The following is a 12,667-nucleotide window of genomic DNA, read 5'->3' on the forward strand; positions in this document are numbered from 1 at the left end:
TGGTAACGTGGACTCCAGACACCATGTCTCTTCCTGTCTGTTCTGGTGCGGGCCAAGCACCATTTCCCCCCGTCTCGAAGACTTTCCCCTGGCATCCAGCTGGGCAGAACAGAAGGATCAAACCAGCTCCCTGTTCTTTTGCATCCGGCTCTTGCTGTTCCTGCCAACGGAGCTGAGATGAAGACCGCATGTTTATTTTCACATAGTGTCTCCCAGCCATCAGCTGGAGCAAGCCATGGATGCCCGCTGTCTGAATCCTGAAAGCAATTTCCTTTTACCCCTCTTCAACTCTGTGTGCCCATGCTGGAAAGTAACATAATAATAATAATAATAAAATAAAAGGCTTCCTGTGTTAGGAGAGATTATTTTCTGTAGCTCCTGGTACAACATGTTCCAATACGTTCAAGGCACAGGAGTCCAACTGGGGGCCTTTAGATCGAGTTCACCATTTTCTCTATTGTGCTGGAATGCTGGGAAAGCTGAAAACATGCTTTTAAATTATGGTCCTCTCTGCTCACAGCATTTGGGGTGACATTCAGAAAGCCCAAGGAAGTCTTCTGAGCCTGGGAAATGGCTGGCTGCATGGAGGTAGATTTTATTCTTCCAGGATTAAATGACTATTGCTTTGGTGTTGGGGCAGCGCCTTGTTGCACGCCTCGTTCCCCAGCTCGATGGGGATGCCTGAGGGGGATGCACTGGATGAAATGTGTTTACCAAGCTGTTCTCAAAAAGTACAGCAGGAGGAAGAAGAGGGCCCTCTTCCCTCAGAAAGCACCAGCATTAATGCAGGATGTGGTAGGTATGGGTTAGCTTCCTCCACTCTCCCTTGGGCGCCCTGGGTGCGTCTCTCACGCTTTCCTGTTGAAGCTGTTCCACTTCGCCTAAGCAGTCACTTGGCTAGAGAAAAAAAGAGCAAACATAAGGCAATTGCAATAATAACAATAACAATAACAATAATAATAATAATGTATTGTTGACAGCTGTATGGATCACATTGGGATCTGACCACTCTTCTGATCACATTTTCCTCTTCCACCTCTAAGAGGGCAGGAGATTTGCTGGCCCTGCTCACACTGAGGAAGCAAATCTGGATCACTGGAGTTGCAGTCCCTGCAAGACCCTTCTTCTTCCTCTCCTTCAGAGCTAGGAATGAAGGGTTGCAGCCTGTTCAGCTCTGCCTGGGAGAGAACACAGCCGACGCTCAGAAATCAGGATGAATAATTCCTTTTGCACAAAATAAATTTAAAATGTAGGGAGATGACCAGAAGGAAAGAATATGCAAAGGTGCTGAAAATGATTCGTATTTACAGATGCAGAATTTAGCTAATCGGGAAGGTAAATGGCTGGGGCAAAGTGGAGGCTGAGCTGGGAAAGTGAATGTTTTTCCAGCTTTGCACATCGCCACTCTGGATTTAAGGAGGGAGCAGATGGAGAAGAACTGGCAGGAGTGGCTGTCATGTCCAAAAGCAGAACCAAAAGAGACCTCTTACAAAAGCTATATCTGGATCCCCATCTCCCCTTTGCCCCCGCTCTCAGGTCACTAACCATCGGTCACAGCTACTCCAGGCTCAAAGGGGAAAATGCTGAACTAGGGCAACTCTTCCTTCTCCGGGAGGTTTATTAAACTAACGCCTTTATTATTCAAAATATTTGAACAAGTGGTAGCACGGTTACCTCCCTCTTTCAGAGGTCTGCTGACGCCAGCTGTAACGCAGAAGAACAAAGCGGAGGCTTTTGTTCAGCACACCATTTCTCCTCTCTCCTGTTTCCCCCTGTGCAAAATGACCCCTGAAGAAGGGCAGGTGGAGGCCTGAGCTTTAGAACAGATTATTTTGTTCACCCTTGGAATTGAAAGCAAACACTCCTGAGCCTCCTTTGATGCCAGCTGACCTGAATCAAAGCTTGCAGACCCCTAGCTGATAATGTTTACCAGATGCGGCAGTGAAGAAGGGTTTCCAATCTAGCTTCTCGCTTGCTAGGCATCCATACCGAAAATTAAGAGCATGGGAAGGCATTTGGTATCTGACTGCTGTGACAGAAAGCTCGCAGAAGAGAAAAAGCAAACAGAAAAGGAAGCGGTGATCTCGCTGCATAGCCCAATACATTCCGGTACTTGACTAATAGCTTGTAACAGTCCCGGTAAGCGCAAAAGGCCCCGTTACAGGTTCTGCAGCGCTGGGGTTTGCTTGCAGCTGGATCTGTACTAACGTGGAGTTTGCCATTTCAGGGCGCGAGGGGAGTCCTGTGCAGCAAATAATACACACTGGCAGAAAGGCCGAGCCGAGTGAAGGCAAGGAGCAGCAAAAGCAACGTTAATGTTTTTGCTGACAGAAGCAGAAGAAAATGGGAAGCGTCACCCGAGGGAGTCTCAGTGGCTGATACAGGCACTGGCAGGGCCTGATGGCTCTAGGGACACAGATACCTCTGCCTGCTGCCGCAGGGAGAGTGACGGAGAGGGTGACAGCTACCCCATCACCATGTGTCGAAGAAAACAATGATGCAATGTAGATATTACTTCATAACCTGCAGTCATTGTCTCGGAGAGTCCAGTTCTGCCTGCAGCTCTGTGACAACAAAGCAGAGGCACCTCGGTGCAGGGGGAGGAATGAAGTTGTCTTAGGAGAAAAGCAAAGAAAGGTGCACAAACGCCCGACTTCCAGAGGCACAATCTCTTACGCGAACACTTCAGCCAAGCCTATTGAGAAGGGGAGAAGGAGAAGGAAGGGGGGGGAAATCCATGCATTCGTATTTCAGAATGCCCAGCTGTCCAAAGCAAACCCAGACAAAAGGCACTGTTGTCCTGTCGCTGGAAATAGCAGCAAGATCAGGCTTTTGGGGCAGCAGGAGAGAGCTAAGCATCGCATGACGGGACACGTCCACCCTTGTGAGGGCCATAGTGCTGTCTGTACAGCTTTGTATAAGATACAGAAAAATACTAAACAAAAGAAAGAAATCCAGGTCCCACAGCTCTCCCGTTTCCTTGCTCCGTGGGGTTGTGCCCATACCCCCAGGACGCAGCAGCTCGCCAGCCAAGCAGTCACATCAATTCTCCGGGGCTCTTGGGAACGCGCCGGGGGGACAGACCCTCCATCCTGGGGGACAGACCCTCCATCCTGTGGGACAGACCCTCCCTTCAGAAACTGCCTTAAAAAGCAGCAGCGGGCTGGGGGCAGGGAAAGCAGCCAAAAGATGTAAAGCTGCACCAAAATCCTCCGGGCTCCTGCAGCGAGCAGGGGAGCGGGGGGGGCTGCTCCGGTGGAACAAAGGCTGGCGAGCGTGGCTGGCGGGGGCAAGGCAGCCCCCGGCTTGTCCGGGAGTCAGGGCAGCGGCAGAAGAGCTGCACGGCTGCAAATCCTGCATCTGGGAAGGGGGAACGTAAAACAGAGCTAGATCTGAGTCCGCAGGGATGCTCTGCCATCCCCCTCCTCCTCTGGCCTTTTGCGTGTGTGTGTGTGTACGCCAACTAATTGCCATCCCCGAGAGACCGTGTTAGGGTAGTTTGACCTGGGCTAAGACCTCTCATCTATCTTTGCTTTTTAAAGAATTGGGGCATAACCACATTGTGTGGCCAGAGGGCTTCATGCTCCCCTCCTTCACCCCAGGCTTCGCCGTCTTTGAAAAATCATTAGCTTGCTCTCAGCTCCGCCAGCCCCTCTAGGCGTGACAGCCAGAAGGCCAAGGAGCACTGCATGGGACGTGTACAGCCCCTCCGGAGGTCGGAGCAGCTACTGCACGGTAGCTGGTCTCTCCGTCAACTGCCAGACCTGCATCAGCTGCGTTACAGCTGCTGGGGTGCTCCCACGGTGTCGGTCCCCCCGCATATATCACTGACATACAGGGGCCGTAGCCTCTTCCCCAGCACTGGTCCCAGTTCACTCCTACAGCCTTCTCCTAAAGATGTTTTTCCCTCTGTTACTCTGCAGTCCCTTTGCCTAAGCAGGACCCTGACACTTCAGGATACAAGCAATAAATGCATTCAGTAATGTTAATGAAAATGCATATGTGACCTTGTCCACCGCATGCTGTTAACCCATTCTTTGCAAGGAGTGAGTGGCAGAACCCGTCTTTCCTCCGCAGGTCTCATCTTTTGTCTCCCAGGAGCCTGCCTTATCGCAGAGCTGATAAAACATCCGTGTGATGTCCAAGCCAAAACCCCATGGAGGTCCAAGTTTTTATTCCTCCCAGCTCCCTCAGCGCATCCTGCTGCAGCCCTCCACGTCCCAGATGCAAGCCAAAGCACGGAGCGGAAGGGACCCCCTGCAGTCGATGCACTATGTGATCCTTAATGCGCAGGTGAGCGAGACAGCTGAGGCTCTCCCTATCTTATCCTGAATCTTGCTTATTTTTTGCATGGTACCAGCACAGGAAGGATAAAATCAATCACCCACCTACATTTCTCAAAGCCCAAATGTTGCAACTGGTCTGGAAAATACTGTGTCAGAGGAAGGCTCACTGTAGTAAGTTCAGGCAACCAGCTTTCCCATCAGGGTCCCGGCATGCCCCCGGGTAATGGGAAATTCATTTCTCTCACCGGCCCGCTGGCCCCAGCAGCGCTCACATTCACATGGAGATGGACCCAAAAGCATCACCTCTGGGGCGGAGCGAGGGCAGCCCGCATCCAGCGCTGGACATCCCTGCCTCAGGGCTTACCTGCCAGCGGGCCCATCCGCCCTGCCCAAAGGGGAACCAGCGTGACCCACGCGGAGGGAAAGAGCACGGGTTGGTGGCGAGGGTGCGCGGCCGGGATGCAGCCTGCCTGGCCTGCCTGTGTTTTACCGCAAGAATTTCAGCCTCAAGCTCGCTATAAGCCCAGCCCAAATCCCCCCCGCCCCTTCCCAGTCTGCCCAGTGCCTTCGGTTCCGTCTCGGACTGGGGTCCGAAGTGAGGCGCCGGCTCTCCCAGCCGGGAACCTCAGGCTGGGGCAGCGCAGGTGTGCGTGGCTGCTCCCGCCTGGCCCCCTCCCCACGCCCGAGCCGTGCCGGTGGTGCGGAGCCCGCGGCCCTTCTCTCCCTCTTTCCTCCCAGAGCACCTCAGGGAGGTCACCCTGGCACAGAGCTGCCTCCCTACAACAGGGGTGCTGAAGAGGACACGCATTTAAATATTATTTAGCATGTGGTTTGCATGCTGTCTAGTCTTTGCTTGGAAGAGCAGTGTATAAGAAGAGAACTGACAAGTCACGTTTTTTTAAAGTCCTTGAAGAGCTATAAACCCGACCGCTCAAAGGTAAACCAAATCGCTGATGAAAGGAAGAGCCATGTGTCGTTGCCACAGGTAAGCAGCCAGGCATCTGCTTTAACAAGGAGTGTTTAAAGGCCCCCAGTGAGCACACCCTTGCTCAAGTTCCTATCAAAAGGAAATTCAGTCTCAGGAGGATTTTTTTTTTTTCCCTGTGAAGTTTTCCAGCCATATGGTGCAAGTCGCGAAAATTCATGTCTGAATCATTTATTTTTAATAGGTAAATATCTTCCTCCTGTCTCTCCCTTATTCAGGTTTCCTTAGCGGGACCAGAACAAAATGATATCTTTTTTTTTTTTTTAAATAGAGAATGGGCCTTCCTGTCTTGTTTCCTTTGGATTTGTGGAAGTTTTTCCATGAGAATTCTCCCCAGAAGGGGAAGGCGGCCACGCTTGTCCCATCCCGTGGGGCGGCTTGAGGCAGCGCGGCTCTTCACCGCCTCGTATGCAGCACCGGGCTGCTGGCAAACTTCCCTGCTGAAGTGGGGGAAAGTCCCTCAGAAATTGCATTTATGCAATAATATAGTTATGTTACAATATGTGTGCAGCTCCTCTTACAAAGTTCGGTGTGGTTTTCTTTCTGCTGGCTGTATCGCAGCACCTTTGGAATATATGCTTCATCACTCCAGTGGTCCTGTTGTTCTCCAAGTTGTCTGCAATCATTTCTTGCAGGCTGGAAATGAAACCGTACTTTCTATCTCTCCTTATATCTCATGGAATCCAATAATACAGATGTGTGTGTGCCTGCATGGGTGTGGGTTTTTTAAATCTGTCGCCTGTTTGGTTGCTATATACGCAGCTGAGCAAGAAAACCAGCACTGCGGCTGTCCTCCCCTTGCTCCTCTAACCCAGCTCTGCCATTCTAGTGCTAAAATATCCTCCCAACAGGGGACTGAAAGCAACGGTGGGAAGGTGCTCCACGTTCAACCTGATGCACTCAATCTGGGCTGCGAAAGTGTCTGAATTACGTACTGCGATCGGGTTGTTATCTGCAGCGATTAGACGTGCGCTACCGTGTGTAAGCAAGTGGATGCATCCAACTTTGGGAAAGATTTTTAAATAGGCAGCTTAGGCAGTCCTCTCGATCTCTCTCAACATGAGGATTTTCTGCATTACTGGTTTATTTTTGGACACGCAGACTGCAGAAAAAGGAATTTTGTTAACAGAGGCATGCAGTCTCATTTGTGACAGTAACTATTCTTTTCAGAAGTACGAGAGAACATTGTGCTGTTACACTTTAATCTATACATGTTTTGCTGACTTGGAAGCTGGTACCGCATTTCAAAGACTAACTCACTAAGCCTGACTGGTATCCTTTATCTTTTGATGTTTAAGAAGCTTTTCTTTCCAAAGTCTCCTTTTCTTTCAAGGCACTTCAATGAAAGTCTTCTCTTGCCCACCTTCAGAACTGCATGTAGCATCCTTCTCTTCTCCCTGATTTATCTTACGTATTCTCTTGACTAGAGGCAGATCATAAATTTGCCCTAATTTATGATCTGGTGTTTTTCTTTTTCCCTTTCTTTCAATGCTACCATTTTCTGAGACATTTATTTCACCCTAATGAAATAATGTATCTACTGGGGTGTGCTCATCCCTCTGAAAGTAAACTATGGTGGTCTACCACTGCAGTAAGGACATTAAATGCATCAACTGGAAGCAGAATCAACTGATTCCTTGCTGACATTTCATCAAGCATCTGGACCTTTTTTTTTTTTTAAACTACTACTACTTAGATGTTCAAATGCAAAAAAGTGTGTTTAAAAATAAAGTGAAGGGTCAAACTCTGACCTTGTCTTCTGTGGGAACTGCACTGATGTGGTGCTTAAGACTATGTTCTGGTCAGAATTCCCCAGTAGAAAGAAGAGCATTTTTATTTTGTTTGGCTTTTTTTGGGGCAGCAATAGCTACAGGGTAAAAGACCCACTTATGTGTTGTTTGGAGGCTTTAAAACAAACCACAGTCTTCAGTGACAGTTCTGGGACTTGTCTATCACTTCATTTTTGTATTTCTCTTCTTCTAGCTTTTTGTCACCAAAGGTGTTTGCAGGAAAAGAGGATTATTATTATTCATTTTAAAGAGGTCATCCTCTTTAAGCTCCTCCTTCGACTCTCTCTCTCCTGGAATCATTATTTTCTGTTTGTGACATCAAAATTGTTGCTGTGGAAGTGTTTATCATCTCACAAATAGAAGAACATGACATCATGCAGGAAAATAACAGCAGGAGCTGAGAAACTTTTAAAGGTGCCCTGATTTTTATTTGTTATGTTCTTAAACTCTGGTTTGAACTGTGCTTCCCTGAATAAATTAATTTGGCAGGCAATAAGCCTCCTACCTACCATGTCCCTTGCTACCATGTATGACTTTCCAGAGCTTTCAGGTTTCAATATGAGATGACCAGCAATGGCTCAAGATTTAAACTTCCAAATCAGGGTTAATCATGAAAATGCAACTAGATCCTCAGCCACAGGTTCCCTGGCAAAACGCTCCCTTGATTGTGACTCCTGCCAAGTTGGGAATAAAGATTAATTAATTCCATACTCCTGACGGTCCTTTGTAGGACCCAGGGCACATCGTGTCTTCCCTTGATGCTCAGTTTAGCTGTGGGGAATAAGGAAGGTTTGGACAAGACACCATGCTTGGTGTTTCTCCTCCGTCTGGAGGTCAGAGACTGGCTACAGCAGGAGGGGAGAAGGTGGACAAGAGGCAAAGCTTCTCTGTGTAGGACTGAGCAACCTCGTGAGTGGCAGGGTCATCTCTCTGCTCCTCAGACTCAGAACTGAGATGATCACCAACTTAGAAATAAGAATAAAATCAAGAACCAATGGGGATTTTGCCTTCCGAGGTAACACAGGGTGCAGTCCACCCTGGAAGATCATCTGGGCTCCTTCCCCTGACAGACTTCTCACTCTGGCATGGTCCTACGACATTAGGACCCTTTTTGCTACCTTTCTGTGGTCCTTTGAGGTGGCTATTGTGTGCTTTATTTCTGCACCAAAGATCTTAACTTTGTCATGGATTAATGAAGTGTTTTGTGGCAAAGCAAAGAAGGGGTGTGGATCCTTCCATTATATGGTTGCCTGTGACTGCCAAAGACTGGATTTAATGCCTCAACAGGCTTCTTCCAGTTGCATTACTGATACTAGTTGTTCAGGCTGAGCTCATAGGAGAATCTGGACTATTGCCCTGACAGTGTGTTACTTGCATTCAGGCCTGGGTTGGCAGTAGGACTCTTGTAATGAGCTCTGAAAGTCAGAGTTACCCAGAGGAAGGAGCCAAGGGGAGCAGACTACTGCCTGAAGTCCACAGCCTTCATCGATTTGAAGCCTTTTGACTTTGAATCTTGTATTCTTCTTCTGAATTTGCTTTTTTAGAGAAAGGTTTTCTCATTCTCCATGCAGCAACGCAGTCTCTTTGCATATCACAGTCCTAAACTTGCCTGAGGCCTCTGGATGCTTTAATCATGAAACAATAATTCAAGAACCAACAGGAAAGACTTTTGGCAGCCACCGCAATCCTGCAGACCCAGTCCCTTCCTTATTCGGTGTACTGGTTTGCTGCAGAATTTGGCTGAACTTGTGGAACGATTCCTTCACGCCTGTTTTTCTTCTGGGGTTTTGGAGGCCTCTGCACAGTTCTTATCTCCACCTCCTTGCTCCTGCTTATCTGTTTGTCACGTCTCTTTCATCAGGTGGGATCACGCAGTCTCTCAGACAGTGGATGTGTAGAGGCTATGGGAGTAGCATCCTCACCCCACAGACGCTCAACGAATCCGCCTGGCTGCATTACCATCCTGGCCAGGAGGCATTATCCTGGCACGGGAGCTGGAGAATGAACGATCAGAGTACATGCAGGGGCTGAGGCAGAGGTACCCAAGCGGCTCTTCAAGGCTTCATCATGGATTCACACGGCCAAAAGGTCTGAATGCAGCATTAACTGTGAGAGACCAGACGTACCTCCGCACTGCACCCCTGAGCACCTCTGAGCATCTTGGTGGCTTTTCTGAAATGGAGAGCACAGGGGACCATGGTGCAGGCTTCTCAAGGTATCATCTCCATGGAAGGTCTAGGGGAGATGGAAAGATCCATGCTGGTCCCGTGGTAATGAGCCCTGCTTGGCTTCTGGAATGAGTTGTAAGCAAGGAAGCCACCCCTGTCTACCAAAAAAGAGAAGAAAATATGAGGCAAAATGTTGCCACAGCAATTTTAGAGGCCTGCCTTAGAGAAATCTTGATAGAAAAGGCAGCAACTAAATGCACACGGGATAATGGGAAATAGAAGATTTAGAAAATAACAATTGTTATGTGGAGATAAGGAGATGCCAGTAGACGTGATTTAACAATGGGAACTTTATCCTCATCTTTTTACTTAATAGAAAAGCTGATTACATTCTCTTTCATACAAAAAATAAAACAAACAACTGAAAAGGAGGGAATGGTAAATTGTTAGCTGCCTATTTAAAAACACAGGAGCTGCAAAGAGTTATTCCAAAGGCATTTTCTTCGTCTTGCTCACTAACTCGTAACTCAAGTGGAATAGCTAATGAATTTGAGACATTCTGAAATGTGCAAGTGCGTTTCCCAGCATCTCCTGTAATCGATCACTCTGCAGGGAGATGATTAATTTATCAAAATTAGAAATTCTTGATAGGGCTGTTTCACAGTTCCTCTACCTTTAGAGAGGAAAACAAAAAAATGAATTAAACAAAAGGGAGAATTTCTCCAAAACGATGACTCCCCAGCCAAATAAGATTGAACCTATTGTATTAATGGATTTATTTTGGGCTTGGTGAGGAAGTTGGTGAGCTCAGAAGGTAGGCAGCATACATAGACAGCCCAGAAGCTGTATGAGCTCTCAAACTGGAGCATTGCTAAATTATCCGTGCCAGGTCTCAGCACTTCCTCCTAAGCCGTCAGCAACACTCTGAAGCACCGGCTTAATTTTAAATGCCTTGTCTCACTGATTTAACTGCTGAGGTGCAGTTTAACCAAACACGTGGCTGCAGGTATTGGACGTCTGACCAGCTGTCCCCTCTGCAGGTTGGTGCCACCCTCAGGAGGTGCTGGTGGTCACGGTCCCTGCAGCAGCCCCTGCTGGGAGAGGTGACTTTTCTCCTCAGCCCCGGCAGAGTGGAAGCCACCAGGCCTGAGGCTATCGAGGGGGGCTGCAGGGCTCTGCCACTTCACAAGCTCCAGCAGCCATTAGGTGCACATTCAATTACAAAACCTGATGTCTTCATGGATGCTTATCTGGAGGTCAGCATGATGGGACCCCGACTTTGGGGCTTTTGAGTGCTCCTACAATGCAAATATTAGGTAATAATTCATAAAAGTAAGAATAGGAAAATAAACTAAACAAAAGCTTTGTTCAGATGCTGTTGAAATCAGTGAGGCCTTTCTTTTAAGCTCATTAGGACTTTGATTTGGCTCTTGAGAAAAATTATTCTTTCCCATGAAAGAAACACTATAAGTATGTTTGTTGTTCCTGTGTTCAAGTATGGGACTCTTCCCCGTTTTCTCTGCATAATGAAGAATTGTAGACTTACTCCTAATCAGTTAACAGCAAGGAGTGAAGAACAGATCCCACGCACTAGGCGTTATCAGAGAGATAATGAAACCCAGATGACACTTCAGGAAGAACTTTGAAATCCTTTTTCCTTAGATAAGCTATCATCTGCTCTGTAAGCAAAATTGTTGTGACTATGTTTTTTTTTTCCTTGGTTTTCATTAACACAACAATTTGCATAAAAAACAAGATTCTTGTTTCTGAAAAGTTCATATTCTCCTGCTGCTTGTTCCCCCCCTGAAGTTTTCATTCTCTGTTAGCAACCTGATAAATCACTTGCAGTAAACTCAATTATGGTATCACCAACACAGCTTTATCGCTTTGGGTGTTAAGGAATAAGCAGCAAGCACAGCCACAAAACCTGCAGGAATAGAGATTATGTTTCCATGTCATTTGCTCCATTAACGGCTTGTATGGCATGTTTGAAAAAAAGGAACAAAAAGAAGACATGGTAGAAAGAGATTATGTTCTTTACATACCTCAGATGCTTACAGCCGAGGTAATGCATAGATTATGAGCCTCAGGTAGGGCCTTCTGAGATCAGTGGAAGGACTTTCATCAGCTTCGGTGAGTTTCAGATAGAACTATGCATTTGGAGTGAAGCAGAGTACCACTATGTAATCAACACTGACAAAAATTGGAAAGAAAAAAAAAAAAAGCAAGTGAGAAGAGAAAAAAGGCTGCAGGCATTTTTGCTGACTTGGATATGAAGGTTCACAGCAGACTCCATTGAAGCTGAAACAGATCCATATCTAAATGGAAATAAGGAAACCACTGCATCTGAATGAGATTTTGCTGATCCTGTCTAATTAACTGGGTAAATGTTCAGGTACTTTAGTAATTAAACTTTAACTTTGGAAGCTAAATTGCTTCTAAATAAGCTACTGGGATTTACCTTTGGCATGGAGATCAACAGTCTTCTTGTCTTCTACACTAGAAGAGCCTGGAGCATCATTATGACAGTGACCATTACAGTCCAAGCCACCAGAAACAGATTTGAAGAAGAAGAGACCTGTATTTAACTATAGTCCAGAAGACCTGTGGTGAATAAAAAAAAATATTCAAGAATTTTAACCACCAGAATTTCATCTAATATTTAAATCATTAAGTGTTATGATCAACCTGTGCTGTAAAATAAAATGCACTGTGGGAAAGTTAGTGGACGAAACTACGGTGATAATGACAGGTTACTGAGAAAGGATAATGTCTGGTTAATAATCACCATCCAAAACACGTTTAAATATTTCTAAAATAGAGACATTACAGCTTCAAAAATATAGGGAGTACCTGTAAGACAGGAGAGTCTGTCTCGGGAAGGCTGTGAGAGTGGTTATGAATAACCTCCTCGACACAACTTGCCAGGGCAATGCTGCGCAAGAAGAGGGGCATCAAACAGAAGCAGGCGCGTCGGCGTGCCTCTGAGCAGCACGCCCAAGACCACTTCTGGGGTGAGATGCCCAGTTATGGGGTCCACACTGCACGGAGGATGAGGAAATACTGGGAAGAGTCCACAGGAGGACGGTCAGGGTGACCCCAGCCTGGAGACCAAGCCTTCCCAGGTGTGACTTCAGGTAGACAGGCTGCTTTTCTTACCGAGGAGGAAGCTGAGCGGTGACTTATGTCCTTACACACAGAAAAATCTATCTGATAAGGGAATGGTGGGGTGGTATAAAGTTGCAGACAAGGGGATAACAAGATCCGGCGGGTAGAAATTGAAGTCAGATGAATTCAACCTTGACACAAGATGTAATTTCCTACTGCTAAAGTTAATGGGATGTCAGAGTGCCTGAACGGGGGAGGAGGTGGGCTTCATTCGCGACTACACTAGGCACCTCTGTCAGTTTGTGATAACACACGCCCTTTACAAAATGC

The 12,667-nt window shown here is 47.1% G+C and overlaps 1 long non-coding RNA gene across 1 annotated transcript; it reads right to left on the reverse strand.

Moving 5' to 3' along the window:
- Window positions 1–482: 482 nt before the first annotated feature.
- Window positions 483–11,828, reverse strand: LOC142420647 (uncharacterized). The gene is made up of 3 exons (XR_012778787.1): window positions 11,691–11,828; window positions 11,275–11,422; window positions 483–897 (listed from the first exon to the last, which is right to left on the reverse strand). It is a non-coding gene; the product is annotated as an uncharacterized LOC142420647 (long non-coding RNA).
- Between the last annotated feature and the right edge of the window lie 839 nt (window positions 11,829–12,667).

Source organism: Mycteria americana, chromosome 1 (genome assembly GCF_035582795.1).
Source record: "Mycteria americana isolate JAX WOST 10 ecotype Jacksonville Zoo and Gardens chromosome 1, USCA_MyAme_1.0, whole genome shotgun sequence".
Lineage (NCBI taxonomy): Eukaryota > Metazoa > Chordata > Aves > Ciconiiformes > Ciconiidae > Mycteria > Mycteria americana.